This window comes from Choloepus didactylus, chromosome 22, assembly GCF_015220235.1.
Source record: "Choloepus didactylus isolate mChoDid1 chromosome 22, mChoDid1.pri, whole genome shotgun sequence".
Taxonomy (NCBI): domain Eukaryota; kingdom Metazoa; phylum Chordata; class Mammalia; order Pilosa; family Megalonychidae; genus Choloepus; species Choloepus didactylus.
Genome location: NC_051328.1, coordinates 8495053 through 8512919, shown reverse-complemented (window position 1 = coordinate 8512919; position 17867 = coordinate 8495053). Strand labels below are relative to the sequence as shown.

General features: G+C 45.7%; 1 protein-coding gene across 1 annotated transcript in view; it reads right to left on the bottom strand.

Annotated features, from left to right (window-relative positions):
- CHD9 (chromodomain helicase DNA binding protein 9) overlaps positions 1 to 14004 on the bottom strand; it is a 284977-nt gene extending 270973 nt beyond the window's left edge. The window contains exon 1 of the mRNA XM_037816043.1: positions 13957 to 14004. The gene's annotated coding sequence lies outside the window, so the exon portion shown is untranslated. The remainder of the gene's footprint in view (positions 1 to 13956) is intronic.
- Positions 14005 to 17867: the final 3863 nt, after the last annotated feature.

The following is a 17867-nucleotide window of genomic DNA, read 5'->3' as shown; positions in this document are numbered from 1 at the left end:
CTCTGCCATACACTGAACTGTAGATTTGAGATGCTGTCTTCAGTGGCTTGGGTGGAAGTCTAACTGCCCCACAGTCTTCATCAGCACTACCACTCCCCAAAACATATAAAATAAAACAGCAAGGTTGTCATGCAAATGTATCTTCAAGTCAAGTTGCCAAACCAGATTTCCCCTGCATGTTACTCCTTTTAGAAATGCTGTACCCATCAAAGGTTGTCCAGATCTGGCTGGCTTTGAGAGTCATCGGGAAGTTTCCTCATCCAGCCCCCACACCCTATATTCACTGAGAGTTAAGGCTTTTAAAAATCTCACCTTTTGCAAGTCTTCCCTCTAAACATTGTCTTATGGAAGTAGGGATGGGATAAAGGTTTTTTTTTAAGGCCAAAGGGGGAGAACTCCTCCAACTCAATAACAAAATGGCAAACAGCTCAACTAAAAAGTGGGCAAAGGACTTGAATAGACATTTCTCCACAGAAGATATACAAATGGCCAAAAAACACACGAAAAGACGCTCAACATCATTATTAGCCATTAGGGAAAAGAAAATCAAAACCACAATGAACTACTACTTCACACCCACTAGGAAGGCTATTACTGGAAAAAAACACACAATAATACAGAAAATAACAAGCGTTGATGAGGATGTGGAAAAACTGGAACTCTTGTGCATTGCAGGTGAGAATGTAAATGGTGCAGCTGCTGTGGAAAACGGCCTGGTAGTTCCTCAAAAAAGTTAAACACAGAATTACCATAAGATCCAGCATTTCCACTCTTAGATATAAACCCCAAAGAACTGAAAGCAGGGACTCAAACAGATACCTGGACACCAGCGTTCAGAGTATTATTCACAATACCCAAAAGATGAAAACAACCTAAATGCCCATAACAGGTAACTGCATAAACAAATGTGGCATATCCATACAATGGAATATTTTTCAGTCATAAAAGGGAATGGTGTTCTGATACATAGATGCACTTTGAAAGCAATATGCTAAGTGAAAGGAGCCAGACACAAAAGCACAAATACTGTATTATTCCACATACGAAATATCGAGAGTAAGCAAATTCATAGAGACAGAAAGTAAATTAGAGGTTACCAGGGGCTGGGGTAGGGGGAAGGGAGAGTTCTTAATTAATGGGCAAAGAGCTTCTATTTTGGGTGACGAAAAGTTTTAGTAATGGAAGGTGACACTGGTAGCGTGATATTGTAAAAGTAATTAATGCCACTGAATTGTACACTTAAAAATAGTTAAAATGGCAAATGTTATGTATATATGTGACAACAACAACAACAACAACAACAATAATAATAAGCAGAAAGGATGAGGAAGGAGGAGAAAGCAGGGACTGAGTGAAGGAAGAGAAGACACCGGATCCATTCTGCCTCCTGCACCATTTTGCTGCTGGCCAACTCTGGTCAAGGTCAGAGAAGACTGGCGAAACCCAACCAGACACACATCCCTAAAAGGACTCCTGGGAGAGGCTGGTTTATCTCCCCAGAGCCTGGGCAATGTTATTTCCTGGGGCAACACAAGTCATAGAGGATGAAAGCTGATGACTGAATGTCTGGGACCGGGTGGGAGGCTTTGCCAGGAGTTGTGGTGGCAGTGGTGGGGGTGAGGGAGGGGGTGAAAAGGGAGGAGGGTGGAGACTTGGCTGGTTTTGCACAGACAAATCTCTTCATTTTTCCAGACTGGAAAAAGCTGTTTGGGCTGCGCACATTGCAGAGAGTCACGGTATTTACTACGCTTCCTGGTTCAACAGATTTCTTTTTGTCATTCAGTCAAACGCAGCTTGTATTTTTCATAGCCAGAGCGGAGCAGACCGTGGGGGTTCTTCCCCTGCTTTGTGTAAAAAAACCCACATCACCAGTGACTCAGAAAGTCCAGCTTGCTTGGGCAGCAGAGGTGGGTGGAGGTAGCAAGTTGTGGAGAGAGAGTGTGTTTAGATTAACAGTGACTCCCCATTGGAGGTGTTTAGTGACACTCCTTATTTTCTCAGCACACATTTTTTTTTTTTTTTTTGAACAACCATAAGAAGAAACTGCTGTATTAGAAACTGATTTCTGCACTTTGCATGTGACGCTCAGTGATTCGTGTTGATGGAGGTGTGAGCAGGGTTTAGGGGAGTGGATAATCCAAAAGAGTGGTTAGTAAAAAAAACAACAGACTCTTCTTGCCAAAATGTGCCTCTCCAGAGTTCAGTTCCCCAAGTGTTTCTGGCTGCATGTCAAATTAGAAAGTCATTTGCTGAACCCCATTATGCTAAGACATTAATTCAGCTCAACAAACATAATTGAGCACTCAATGTGTGCAAGGTACCTTGCAGAGGGTGGGGTGTCCAAGCTGACCATAGCTTAACATACACATTGCATTTTTAATAGAAAATGGTGTGTGTGCCTGATGGAATGCACAGCTGATCCTGGAATATGAGGCTCCAGGGATGGGCCAGGTCAGTAAGGAAAGTCTTTTTTGGGGGTGGGGATGGGGGATGGAGAGCTTTCTGAGGGCCCTTCAAATCCTACTCCTAGACTCCCATATATGTAAAGCCAGCCAAACAACCACACTGGAGTGTAGTCATCAGATGTTGCGCAAACAACCCAGGAGTAGTGCCTCCCGAGAATTGGAGGGTGGGATCCTCTTCTTCAGGGATGACATAATGACATATTCAGGTATCCTCTGAACTCCCAGTCAGGGGGAATGTAAACAGACACTCTTGTTGATGCAGATTAGCATCACCTGATGCAATCCAATAGAGCCTCTAACCTTCTCTTCCCTGGGCTGGCAAAGTACAAAGTCACCTTGTATTAATTTAAAGTGAGAAAGGACCCACACAGACTTCTTAAGCTGGGGGCCTTGGGGAGTTCGAGGAGTGGGGGTGGGAGACGGAAGTCGGTGAAGGTCTTTAGCAGATCAGGGCAGTTGGGGGAACTGGGAGTTCAGTATAGTCCCAAGTCAACTATGCCAGATGTGGCTCATTTTTTTTTTTTTTTTCTTTTAAAAGACTACTATGGGTTTTCTTTCCAAAGTGAAAATGCAGGGATGGAAAAATGAGTTTCAGTTGCTATGGAAATAGGAGTTGGCTGGGGCCTGTGGGAGCAGCAGCTGGAGTGAAACAAGTGGCTGGGAACCCGGCCCTGTGACTGAGGGATAAGACAACAACAGGCTTCACCAGGGAGGAGGAGGAGGAGGAAAGGAGGAGGAGAGAAGAGAGACAAGGAGACAGAGGCTGTGTCTCCAGACACTGCTGCCAATGGCTTCTGCAGACATTTGCAATGATACAGAATGGGGCGGGGTGTGTGTGTGTGTGTGTGTAGAAAAAAAAGAAAAGAAAAGAAACCGAAAAACCAAGAAGTAAATAAATCCAATGCCTGGAAATGAGCAGTTTCACCAGCTATCCTGAATGGAAGAAGTCCCCAGGACATTTGAAAGACAGAAAAGCAGGGAGGCCAGCCATTTAGAGTTTTCCAGGGGGAACTGGGGAAAATGCCTGAAAAGGGACAGGCCATTATGCTGTGTGTTTCCTTCACCTTTTGCCCCCATCACAACTCCTCAAATGGAAACTGATGTGGGCTAGAAACACAGCTGACAAAATCCCCACAAGGTTAAACAAGACTGTGGGGGTGGGCAAGCTGGCTGTTCTCTTTCATCTGCACCCCTGGGTGACTGTCTCTGTCTCAGATTGTGACCTCCATGACCCTGGGGTTCTGGAGTCTTCTAATGCAGGGCTTAAAAAGGGTCTGCGAGTTCTCAGCATCCCGTTCTGGGGAGATGATTAGGTGATCACAGGGCTCACCTGTGGGAATATGATGCTATCCCCACCCGCACCACAGTAAGAGCAACCCTCAGACCCTTTTCCCACATCACAGTAGGGGCGGGAGGGCAGTGGATCTCACATTTGTGTAGGGACTCAAAGTTAGCCTTCTACTGCATAAAGGGCTGTATGCACTGTCCCTGAGACATGCTGATAGGCTCGAGCAGTTTGAATCAACTACCACTTTTGCATTTCTTCATTTTTTAATATCTCAGAAGCCTCAAAAAGTAGAAGTGGCCCAGGGTCCACTTCTCAACCTCTGAGAAGTCCTGCCCTGTCAGTCTGCCCGGTTAGACCCACTCAGCACCCAGGATATGGCTTTTCCACCACTTCCTTTGTTTTGTCAAAACTTACCACACATGCAAACAAGGCTACAGACAACCACACCGGGGAGCCCAGTGTGTGCAGACATATAGAAAGGTGACCAAGGACAAGGACTGCTCAGAGAGAGGACAGTGCACTTCCCCGCATCCAGCATAGGGTATGAAGTGATGAGGGCCGTCAAGCAAGAGGGTGCTCTGCAGGGTGGACGAGGAGCAGGGCTTCCTGCTTGGTTCTTGGACCTCATCCAGAGGAGGTAATGTTAAAAGGTGGATTTGAGGGAATGAAGATGTGCCCAAGTGTGCATTGTTGGAGGGCCAGTTGTTTGTTTGGCTGGAGTGTGGTGAGACTGAGAGACAGAAGTGGGGAGAACTCCGGACTGCACAGGAGACCAGGTGACACTGTGGGAACATCTGCCACTCAAGCCTGCCATCTCGGGAGGAAACTCCTGTCAAGGCCTGCTTAGCCTTGGCAGGTAACCTCCTGGAGCCAGATTCAGAAGGAATTTGAATGCCAGGCTAACAATAAGAATAACAGCTTCTGTTTATACAAGACTTACTCTGTGTATCCTATTCAATAACCTTAGGAGGTAGTCTGCAATATTAGCTCCATTTTTCAACTGAGAAAACGGAGGCATGAAAGTGGAAGCAACTTGCTGAAGGGAACACGCAGCCAGCGAGGGTGCAGCTGGGGTAGGGGCCCAGGCATACAAGGGCCTCATTCCTTAATACAGTTCTGGGTTGAATTGTGTCCCCCCAGAAAGATATGTTGAAGTCCCAACCCCCAGGACCTCAGAACGCGACTGTACTTGGAAATAGGGCTGATGCTGATGCAGGTAGTGAAAATGCGGTCATAGTGGAATAGGGAGGACCCAAATCTAATATGATCAATGTCCCCTACACCAAGAGGAGAAGAGATACAGAAGTGGAAACACACAAGGAGAAGAACACCTGGGCCCCCTAAAGCTGGAAGAGACAAGGAGGGATCTTCCTGGAGCCCCTGGGGGAGCATGACCTGCCAACACCTTGATTTTGGACTTTTAGCCTCCAGAACTGTGGAGGAATAAATTTCTGTGTTTTAAGCCACCTAGTTTGTGTTACTTTGTTATAGCAGCTTTAGGAAACTAGTACAAATACATACAAGAAATGCCTCAGGAGCTAGTTCAGAAACACGAATTCTGCTTCCAATGGCCAAAGCTGGAACAGTCTGAGCAACCAAAGTAGTGTTGGATTATAACCCATAGTATAAAATAAATATCCATGAATACATACAGATATAGATAAAAAGAAAAACTAATAAACAGGGGAGAGGCAACACATTTCCAATGCAGAAGAATTCCAAATAAATTAGGTAAATACTCCACCCTAAAGGAGCATAACTCCCCATTCTGTAAGTGTGGGCTACACATAGTGATCTCCTTACAAATAGCACAGCATGGAAAGTGGGGAAAGAGGACGTTTAACAGTGGAGAAACCTGAACAGACACTACTTCAGCCAGGTGATCGAGGTCAACATCAACAGCCATAAATCACGTCAACGTAATTTACCCTTGATGTGATGAAAATGTCACTTTATTCTGGGGTCTTCCTCCCCCAAAACCCATAACCACAGACTAACCATGAGGAAAATATCAGAAAATTGCAATAGAGGGCAACCTATGCCCACCCTGACTAGGGCTTCTCGAAACTATCAAGGTCACGAAAAACAAGGAAAAGTCTGAGAAACGGTCACAGTCCAGAGGAGCCGAAGGACACAGAGCCATTAAATGTAATGTGGTGTCCTCGATGGGATCCTGGACCAGAAAAGGGACATTAGGGAAAAACGCAGGCAATCTGAGTAAGCTTTGGATTTTGTATTAATATTCGTTAGTTAATTGTAACAACCGTACCCTAGTGATGTAAGGTGTTCATAACAGGAGAAACTGGCTGCTGGGTATGTGGAAACTCTGCATTATCTGCTCAAATTTTCTGAAAACCTCAAACTGTTGCAAAGTTTTTTTTTTCTTTTTTGTTTTTTTAAATAAAACAAATTCCTGGCTGTACCCTCAGAAGCACTGGCCCTCTCATATGCAAAGAGCAGGCATAATGAAGCTCTGCATGAAGAGGGTCCCCCTTCTGGGCCAGCCCACTGACTGAAGAGAGAGAAAGCAGGTATAGAGGCATCTGTAGGCAAGGAAACCATTGACTCCAAGGAAACTGTATGCCTCTCCTCCATGAGAGTCCCTGACATCAGGGACTGTGCCTCTCTCATCAGACTGGCAGCCTTTCTAGGATAAGACCTGGGCCTCCTCCATCAGACTGGGCTGTTGCTGAGAGCGGGGGCTACCTTTCCTCTTGAGGAGCATCGTATCTTTCTTTTAGGTAAGTCAAGGTTCTCTAGATGGGTAAAAATTTTGAAGGCTGGTAAGAGGTCTGCTTGCTCCAAACGAATAAGACTCCTAACTCCAGTTAAGCATGAGCAATGTCCATAAGCAGTGCACTCAATGATTTGTTGGGTTTAGTGCTTTTTAGGCTACCTCTCCTGCCTCATCTGTCTCTGGCATACCTTGTACCCCAGGCCCCAGTAGTCAGAGCCAAGCAATACCAGTAAAAACAGTTTTAAACTGTGTTACTGCCACTTCTATAATGCAACAAAACCCAGGAGCCCAGCAAACTGCTTCTTGGTTGCAAGAAGTTGTTGCAGGGGGGGTGGGTACAGAGTAAGTCACCACATCAGGGGAATGCAAACACAACATCACTGATTACTGATCTGCCGAAGTCCTTAAGGATAGGATAGGATATGTCTCTGGACAAAGCAAGAAGAGCAAGGCCCGGAAATCAAATCAAGACTCTACCATGAAAAAAAAAAAAAAAAAAAAAGGCCAATGGAATTAACATAGGCTGAAGGAATAAAAGAGAGAGACAAATGGTGATTTGTGAGAAGTCCTGAAAAAAACAAAACAGTAGCAGAGAGCTTATCTTTGAGAGTCTGATTTGTCTCCCACATTGGCCAGATGAGTGAGAGCACTGAAAAACAGCTTGAGCATTACAGTCAGCCCAGGGGCCTGGCCAGAGCTTCCTGGAATGTTCTCCGGACAAGGATCTTAAGATTGGTCCAGGGAGCAGCGGGACTAATTGATTAGCCACGTCTATCAGGGGCACTGGAATGGAGAATGACAGCCGCCGTGCTGGTGCTGGCTGGACTCTTGTATCCCTCAGAGGATATAAATATCTGATGCTCTCCTGCCTATTAAAATCATTCATCTAGCTCACCTTACTTTGATTTCACGAATACCAACCTTCTAATTAGAATTTGGAATTCCATGTGGGCTTTCCTATAGGGGAGAGAATGTGCTGACAAGCTGACACCAAGGTTTTGGGCTCCGTCTCAGTTCCTTGTCTCATTGTGATTTAAGACATTTGTGGTCTGGCTTCCGCAGCAGTCTCCTGTGAATTTGGTTCAGCCATCCTTTTCAGTCTCATTGGTTCCAAATGCACTTAAGAAGCCCCATCTGTGCCCTGCAAAGACTGAGGACCACCAGCCTGTATGTCCCTATGATGCTGGCCTGGAGAGGTTCTTCTTGAGTGACCAGCCTGCCTCCCTGTTTTTGTTTTTTTTTTTTTCTTTTTCCCTATAACTTTTTTACTTTGAAATAATTACAAATATACAGAACAACTGCCAAAATAATACAAAACCCATACAGAGAACTCAACACAGCCCCCATCCCTGGTACCTAGATCAGATCCACCAATTTCAACGTTTTGCCACATTTGCGATATCACTCTATCAACCTATCTATCTACTTAACTATCAGCCCATCTATCTGTCAATTCTCTGCACATTTGAAAGTAGGTTGCATTCATCGTATTCCTTCAACACGTAATACCTCAGTGGACTTTTCCTAAGAACAAGGATATTCGCTTACATAACAATTATGTACATAAGTATATAAGTTATCAAGTGCAAGGAATTTAACATTGATATAAAGCTTATGGTCTATATTCCGGCTTTTCATATGTCCTAATAATGTCCTTTTTTAAAAAAAAATTGTGGAAACAAATATACAACATAAACTTTCCCATCTCAACCCCTGCATAGCATTCAGTTCAGTGGGGTTAATCACATTCACTGTGTTGCACTACCCTCACCACCAGCCTGCCTCTCTGTCATCACCTTCTGGCTGTCCTATGCCACGTGAGTCACCCCAATCACAGTCATCTACCCTGAGCCCAGAATGAGCTGTGGGACGACTGCAAAAAAAAAATAATAAAAATGCTATGGCAACAAAAATAACTATAAATTCTGTTGAATGAAAAAGAATAAGGAAGAACGAGGCCCTGGGCTTGGGAGAAGACACCAAGAACACTGGCTAGAGAACAAGCAGAAGGAACTGGCAATGTTGAACTGAGAGCAGAGAAGATCCAGGAGGGCTAACCAGCTCCCTGTCATCAAAGATCTAAAGGGCTGTGGTGATGGAAATGGGACAGATTTGTTCTCTGGGGCTCCAGCGTCAAGAACCACAGTCAAAGGGTGGGAGAGTAGGGAGAAAGATTACAGCTAGATTAAAAAGAGGAATCCTTTAAGACAGTCCTCCTCTAAATTCAGTTTTTCAGATATCACTGTCACTTTTTTTTTCTTTTGTCAAATTTGTGAGAAGCAGTGTAATGCTGTGATTAAGAGCAGAAACATGGAGACAGACCACCTGGGTTTGTATTTCAGTTCTGTCACTTACCAGCTGTATAACTTGGGGCAAGTTACTTATCTTCCCTATGCCTGTTTCCTCAGCTGTAGGGGGGCTAATAATAATAGCTACTCCCTAGAGTACTTAACCCATAGAGTTGTGGTGAAGATTGAGTTATATATGCAAACTGCTTGGAATATAGAATATTGAGCACATAGTAAGTGCTCAGTAAGCAGTGGCTATTGTTATATTTTATTATATTCTCAAGTCACCTATACCATTATTTACTTAATATTTTTCATTAAATAGACACACTATTGGTATACATTTATTTGAGAGGAAACTTGATATCACTACTGCAAATGCAAAGCCAGTAAGTAACACTTGCCACGTACAGGTGAAAACATAAAACAATGTTATTACATTGTATCTAGGTACTGTTGCTTGATAAACACCCTGAATTCCAGGCCAGCTCTCTTTTTAATGAAAAGGGAGAGGAGCAACTGTTACAAAAACATTCTAGTACTTCATTTTAATTTCTTTTGTTGGCTGCAGTCAGGACGAAGAGTCCAGCAAGATCAAGGGAAGGAAGGAGCGCCTGATCCGGGCAGAGAGCAGCAGGGAGGCACTGGGTGGTGGGGGGTGGGTTAAGCAGGGCACCATCAAAGAGATGGTTTCAAACAAGGAAAAAATTTCCTGCTCAGAGACTTCATGTTCTTTAGTGCCACGTCTCCACACCACACCATGTCACCTCACAAGTCCCCAGTGGCGTGAGGAGCCCTCTTCAGAAAGCAAAGTCAGGAACACTTTGTAGCAGATGCTGCCAGAGCCCCATCCTTGCTCCTCAGCCCACCCCGGAGGTCACCTGCAGATGCTTTCCAGATGCACTGGTAGCTTCTCACTTCTTTCTGCCCGAGTCATTTTCTGGCCACACAGTGTGCAGAGCCTGGGATAGGGCACAAGTGTCAGGGAGTGAAGGGCTTAGAAGCAACCCTCAGCCAGTGAGTGGCAGGAGTTGGGGATAAACACCCCAGCCTCCTTTTCCCTTGGTAGGACACAACTGAGATGTGCTCCCCACGGTCTAAAGGCTGAACTGAGAATTGCTTCCGAGTCTTGGGAAATACCAGGAATGGCTCTATCTAATTCTGTTTGTCCAGTGAACTCTTGTGCCAGGGAAACTTCACTTGTAGAAAACATGTGGCAAGAACAACCTCACTCTAAAGGTTCCAGTACACCTTTCTCTATTTCTGATGAGTTTCTTCAGTCAGGAAAAAAAAAAATAAAAATAAAAAAATAAAAAAAATAAAATAAAAGAGAGTATCAGTCCTCCTGTAGATCCCCCACAGGTTTTAGCTCAACAATGACCCCTAGAAATTCTCAAAACCTCAGAAAGCATCATCTCAAATAAAGATGTGTCTCCAGATGTTTGTGACGAATTTACAGGAATTGAGCCCTTGAGTGAGGATGCCATTATCACAGATTTCAGAAATGCAACTATTTGTCCCAATCCTGAAGACATTGTGACTTTGCCAGAAAAGATCGTTTTGCATCCCCTCCTTTTCATGAGATAATATCCTTGAAGTATCTTTCTTCTGATCCTGAGAAACGCTTGCAAGAAGAGGATCTACATGCAAAGACATCTGAAGACTCAGCTGCCCTTTGGTAACTCACTCATCAAGGCACCCTTCTCTAACTTTTCTCCCTTCCCTGGCTCACTTCACTCTCTTGTTGGGCTTTCTGGGGTCACCTCCCAACTAAATTCCTGGCTCCCAAATCCTTGTCTCATGATCTGCTTTTGGAGAGACCCAAACTATGGCACAGTTTAAACTGCTAACAATGGAATAAGTCACCCAGTGAGACACTGGGGCATTCAGGGGATGGCTGAGGATGTTCAGTGGAGAGTCATGGGTCAAGCAAGGATTCAACTAGATGGACATTAAATGTCCTTCTACCCATAGGTCCCAAGATTCTAGGGTTTGGCCCACTGCCTACATTGTGTAAGGCCTGTGAGCTAAGAATGGTTTTTACATTTGTAAATGGTTGAAAAGAATCAAAAGAAGAATATTTTGTGACACATAAAAATTATGTGAAATTCATGTCCATAAATAGTTTTATCGGAACAAGTGCACTCATCCGTTTACGTATAGTCTATGGCTGCTTTCGTGCTTCAGTGGCAGAGTTCAGTAGTTGTGACAGAGACCGTAGGGTCCACAGAGCCCAAAATATTTACTATCTGGCCCTTTATAGAAAAATTTTCCTGATCTCTGTTCCAGATCATGATCCTGCAGAGGTAGATCGAGGCCTGGCTGTCCTGTGGCTGGGAGGCCCAGCGCGGGATGTAATATGCAGGGAGCAGTTTGTTTCCGGCCTTCAGATGTCCCTTTTCTAACAATTTCATGACCACCCCCACTTCTCCTTCTGCCTTACGCAGTTGTTGGGTTGAAATGTGTCCTCCCAAAAGACACATTCAAGTCATAATCCCCGGTCTTGTGACTGTGACCTAATTTGGAAATAGGGTCTTTGAAGAGGTTTCTAGTTAAGATGAGGCCAAACTGAGTGATGGTGGGCCCTAATCCTGTAAGACTGGAGTCCTTATAAGAGGAGGAAATTTAGATACAGAGAGAGACACACATGGGAGAATGCAGCATGACAACCAAACCAGAGATTAAAGCCTAAGGATTGTCAATAAACACCGGAAGCCAGGACGAGGCATGGAACAGGGTCTTCCTTGGAGCTTTCGGGGGAGTGTGGCCCTGCAGACACCTGTACTTCAAATTTCTGGCCTCCAGAAGTGTGAGCTGACACTTTTCTATTGTTTGAAGCCACATAGTTTGTGGTACTTTTTTTTTACAGTAGCCCTAGGACATAAAGACAACAGGAATCTAGAACTCTCTCACGAAGGCATTCATTCATGTCTATATGCCAGGAATACTTTCATTTTTAAAAGGACCACATGATTTTTTGTTCTCCACATTCTGCCCACTGTTCTGGGTAGTTTCAAGACGGCTCTTGTTGCCACTCAGTTCCTCTGCAAATCCAGTCAACCACTCCCGTGTCCTGAGATCTCTGACTCAATTACCCAAATGCAGGCACAACACTGGATTAAGACGGAGGTGGCCTTTGCTGCTTAGTAGCAGTATAATTTTGGGCAAGTCATTTAACTTCTAGGGCATCACCTTCCTCAGCTGTCAAAAGGGGGAAACCTTCCTGCTAATCAGATGAAATGAGAGCTGCCCACAAGGCACAGTGCCACCTGGGCCCGGGATCTTACTACACTTCTTCTCCTTTGACCGCGGAGCTCCCTGCATATCGGCTTTCTTTGACCTCTGTCACCTTGCCACACCCTTGGCTACCTGCAGGCCTTTGCAAAACACTGCTCTTTCCACCTGAAACACTCTTTTCCACACCACACCCTTTGCCTGGAGGCTTCTCAACCTTTTTTGACCCCCAGTCCAAGGAAGGTGCCAGCTGTATCCTTCTCTATCCTTCTCTCCCATCTTTGTCTGCAATTCTCCCATTGCATATGCACGGGAACCTGTAATTGCTCTCATTCCACAGCCTGAGATCCCGGAGGGATTGCTTCAGTCTTACCATTTTATCTCTAGCATCTGGAAAAATGCCTTGGAACCAGAATAGGCTCTCGATAATAAGGATTTTAATATTTTAATTTTTTATTTTGAAATAATTTCAAACTTACAGGACAGTTGCAAAAATAATACAAGACCAGTACAGAGAACTCCAATGACCCTCTGCCCAATAACCAGTATTTTTTGAATGAACGAATGAGCCAACGCCACAAAAGCACTTTGTTCACGGTAGTGACAGCTAGTGTCAATGACACAAGCACCACCCACCCTCCCCTGTGCTAAGGGCTTTCTCTACGTTCTCCATCAACAAGGGTAATAGCAGAGTATTGTACTTCGCATGTGGGTTTTGGTGTCAGACTGCCTGGCGTCAAATACGGGGTCTACGCCTTATTAACTGTATAATACTGAGCAAGTTCCATAGCCTCTCTGAGCCTCAGTTTCCTCATCTATCAACTGGGGTGATTACAGTCCCACTCCTGGCTTATGGTGAGGGGTCAGTGTGGCCATGCACAGAAAACACCTACCATAGCACCTGGCACAGAGGGAACCCTTAATAAACATTAGCTTCTATTGTTAATAATTCCCACAGCAACCCTAAGAATTTTTATACTATCATACCAGTTTTGCAGATGAGGAAATGGAAGCTAAGGGTGTTTAAATGAGTTGTTGGGGCCACACATTAGGAAGGGGTAGCTCTGGGGACTCCAAGCCCACTCTGGTAACCACTTTGCTGCTATATGAATATAAGGGGTCATTTTTATCGGTTATAAACATGCCTCCTCAGCCCCATTCAGGAAAGGGTGAGGGGGTCTCAGCTCATCTCTGAGATCAGAGGTGTTCTCTCACCACAGGAGTGTTCTCTCAGATTTGTCTTTCCGTTCCCTGCCCATTTGGAAGTTCAGCTCTTTCAGAACCAGTCTCAATGGGGGGATTTGGTTTGTGACCTTGGGTTTGACAGCTCAAAGGCCGAGTATTTTCTGCTTAAAAGATACATTTTAAAGGGATGGCGGAAGGATTCGGCATTCCCGGTTGTTACAAGTTCCCCAGGTTTTCTCAAATCCTTTAGATCACGAGTCCTCAAACTTGGCTGCAAGATAGAATCTCCTAAGGAACCTTCAAAGTATCTGGATGCCCGGTGCCCAATCCAGACCAGTTACATCTGACTGTCTGGGGGCGGGACTGGGGCATCGTCATTTTTTATGCTCCCCAAGTGATCCCACTGCGCAGCCAAGTTTGAGAAGTGGTGCGTTGGATCTTGCCAGCTCCACCCTGAAGTCGTTTTGGGCAACAGTAGCTCATTTCTCCTTTGACGGCTTGCTACGTGGAGATTTGGGCACCCTCTCGCAGGCACGGACTAGTGGGGGTGTGTTTGCGTGCGAGCCTCCCTGCTGCTCTGCTCTGCCCCCAGGCCCCGCTGGGAGGCTGCGGGTCTCCGGGTCTAGGCAACACCACGCGGGGCGGCTCCGACTGCTCTGGTTGCCTCTCTGAAGCCCGCAGACCGCGCTCGGCGATCGCCACGGTGCCCACCCCAACCTCAGAGGTTCGCAGGAAACGCCCGGGGCTCGGGAATCCTACCTTGGCTGCCGGCTCTGCCCTCCAGTGCCCGGAATCCTGGGACTCGGGTTGGAGCAGGCGCTGGGCTCCGCCGCCTCCTCGGCCCAAGCCCGCGAGGCGCGCATCAGACCGCAGGCGCCACCTAGTGGGCGCGGGGCGGCCGCGCGGGGCCCGGGCTCGACGGTGGGGGCCGGGCAGGGGCGGAAATGCAGCGCGGGCTCCCCGCGTGGGCGGCTTTGCACCGCGCCACGGCCCCCCGGGCGCAAACCCGGGCACCGAAGCCTGAGCTTGCTGAACTTTCGCTGGGGCGCACGGAGGGGCAGCCAGGCCTTGGCTACTGGCCTGAGATCCATCCTGGGGTTTTCCTGGCAGGGCTCAGGGATCTTTTCTTTCATCCAGCAGCTTTCAATACACTCCAATTTGGCATAGTCTCTCTTGTAAATATGCTGGGAGCATCAGAAGATGCGAAGGACTGGGAAGCCCTTGGAGGCCTTCCCCCTATCAGCACCCTTTCTTCTTGTCACCCCTACTCCCCTCCCCACCCCTACCTTACCCTGTATCCTGTTCTCTCCACTCCCGTCGGCTGCACTTTATTAAACGTCTGTTTGTGTCAGACCTGGACCCTCAGGAGTTGGCTACCTGGGCAGGGGGCATTTCTCAGTGGGGTGCCATTGGCATTTCTTTGGGGGGTGGGGCTGTCCTGACCCTGTAGGAAATTTAGCATCCCTGACTCCCTGGCCCCAAATGTCAGTAGCCACCTTTAGTTACTGTGGCAACCCAAAATCACCCCTCCACTTTCCAGTTGTCTTCTGGGATGGAGGGAGAAATGCCCTAGGTTGAGAACCTATTAGCTGATAATTAAGATCAGGTAGCGCTTAATGACCATGCCCACTGTCAGGCTTTCTCGGAGCTGTGGGGAGCCCTCAGTCATGACCCTTTCCTGAGGCTTCAAGTATTTTTTTTTTTTTTTAAACGAAGACATGCAAAAACAGGGTTACAAAAGTGGTGGACCATTGAAACTGCTTACATTTCATTTATTTCTTCATTCAACAGTTGTTAACTGAGCACCTAGTATGCACCAGGCATTTTTCTACAAACAAGGGCTACACCAAAGAACAAAACACACAAACATGTTTGCCCTTGTGGGGCTTGTGGAGCTGACATTTAATGTAACAAATGAACACTTTGACGCACACACAAATGCAATGCGGTGTAATTGAGCTCTTCACAGGATAAGTATAGGATTTGTAAAGAATCTGGATTTATAGGGCACTGAAGGCAGTGGCCTGATGATAGATACGAGTTTTACAAAGTTATATGGGGAATGTCTTCTTTTACTCCTGTCTATGATGATGTTTGGGGATAATGTCACTAGATGAAATTTGAGGGGCTTTGCCAAAATGAGGCCAGGGACAAATCCACCCCCTGCCCTGCTGCCACCGCAGTCCCCACTCTAGTGCGCCAAGTACTTAATTCCTGGCCTCTTTGTCCTGGTGTGATCTGGGCAAAGTGAACTTCAGGGACAGAGGAGGAAGAGGAGGAGGTGTTGCCTGTGAGCAGTGCCTGGAAGGGCAAAGGGCAGGGGTGTCCTCACCGCAGGCTAGTGCCCTGGTGTAGGCGAATCTGTCAGAGCAGTGCTGACAGCCCATGGCGAGTACCAGCTGGCAGGTCTCTTCCTAGTCTTTCACTTTCAAGTGCCTCTGAGTCACTTCCAGATGGCCCTTGTCCCAGTCCTTGCAAGAGCTCCCCTCTTCCCCACTGCACCCCAAAGCATACCTGGACAAAGTCCTAGGTTATAACCTCCGGGATTCTAATATCGGGCATCATCTGATGAGGTTCAAGCCTTCCTCATGACTTTCTCCTCTGAGTTCACCTAGCATTTTTTTTTCCATTCCACGAATCACAGTGTTTTAGAAACTGCAGAATTATCAGGGCTGTCTTCCCCTTTGGCTCTGATCTCCTTGAAGGACAGCACAGTGTGGTAGTAGCATCAATAATGAGAGCAATAATAAATATTTATACTGTATTAGGCACTCAGAATTTTAGGGTTGGCTGTTTAGTGTAATCCTCACAATATCCTATGAAATCGGCCCTACTGTTATTTTCCCCCATGTTATGGATGAAGAAACTGAGACTTAGGGTATTCAACTAACTTGCCCTAGGTGGGAGTTAGCAAGTGATATGGCCACGACTTGAATCTGATTGCCTGATTTCAGAGCACACGCCCCAGAGCACTTCTCTACTGTTTGTTTATTTTTTCTTCAATTTGCAATTTTGAGGTAATTTCAAACTTATAGGATATCTGCAAAAATAACCCAAAAACAATAAAGAGAACTCTGACATACTCTCCACCCCAATACCCAGTTCCACTAATTTTAATATTTTCTGACATTTGCTGTATCATTCTATCAGTCCATCTATCTGTCCATCTGTCTGTCTATTTATCTATCTATTTTCTGAATATTTCTAAGTAGGTTGTATACATCATGCTCTTTGAACACATAATGCTTCCAGGGACATTTCCTATGAACAAGGATAGTCCCTTATGTAACCACCTTAAGTAAAGTTCAAGGATTTTTGACATTGATATAAAGCTTTTAGTCTATATTCCAAATTTTCCTATGTCTCAGTAATGCCCTTTTGGGCCTTTTCTCTTCCATTTTGTGATCTAGTCCAGGATCATGTATTTAATTGTCATTTTTGTTGTTCTTTATTTTTTTAAACTGTGGAGACATATACAACATAAACTTTCCTATTGTAGCTACTCCCAAGCACACTGTTCATCAGGATTAATCTCATTCACAATTTCACTACTGTTTATTGAACAATTACTAAGTGCTGGTCACTGCTTTACATATGGGACAGGATGGATGAAGTACTACCTTTTCTATCCCTCTTGCTCTCTTGTTCTTTCCTATCCTTTCCTTCAAAGGAGGATTTGGTTTATTTCATTTTGTGGTTTTTTTTAATACAGTCATAAATCTATGCCATGAGACATGAACTAGAAAAAGGTTTATTTAGCCTCTAAAATGATGCTTCTTAAAAGAGGGTGAGGATTTTCTATTGTCCAAAGTGGATGGAGCCAGAAATGGGGGCACCAGGGCCGTGGGCCAGATGGTGTTGGGACCCTGCAGAAGAAGTAGAGAAAGGAGGAGGCAGGGATGCTAAGGAGACCAAGGGGAAGGGGTTGTGTGTCCATCCCAGGCAGGATGTTTGGTGTGAAGCTGGCCCTGTGGACTTGACAGGAACATCTTTGGGGATAATGGGGCTGGGAGACAGGAGTGAGACGGGGCACTTTCTACTCATGGATCAGGCCTGCAAACCCTGCCAGATGTTATGGGATGGCAGAAATTCTGTCTCATTGGTTCTTCTCCAAGGTCCCAGGAAATGGTTATTATTAGTTACATCTTACAGATGAGTAAACTGGGAGTCACAGAAGTTAAGCAACTTGCTGAAGGCCATACAGTATGTACACTGTAGAGCTGGTATGTACCCCTAGGTTCCTTTCATGCTGAAACTGGTGCTTCTAACCACGAAGATTTGCTGCCTTTGCATAAATGAGTGATGAATTAAACTCCTACGGCGTATTTATATTTCTTCATTTCGTCCTCGATGTCCTTCCTTCCTCCACTAGCTAATATTCTGTTCATCCTCCTAGGTCCAGCTCAGAAGTGACCTTCTCTAGGATGCTCTCCCCTGTTCTCCATTCCCAGTGTGACCCATCCCTGTATTAAAACACGTAGCACATTCTGCATCAGGATAAAATTAGTTGTGAAGAGGTTTGGCTCTCCCAACAGATTCTATGCCCCTTGAAAGCAAGACCATATGTGTTGTGCTAGATCTCTACAGTTGGCTTCTCCAGATCCACTCTCCATTTTCTCTACCCTGCTTTGTGCCCTGGGAGGGTGACCTAAAGAGGTGATTTCAAAGGC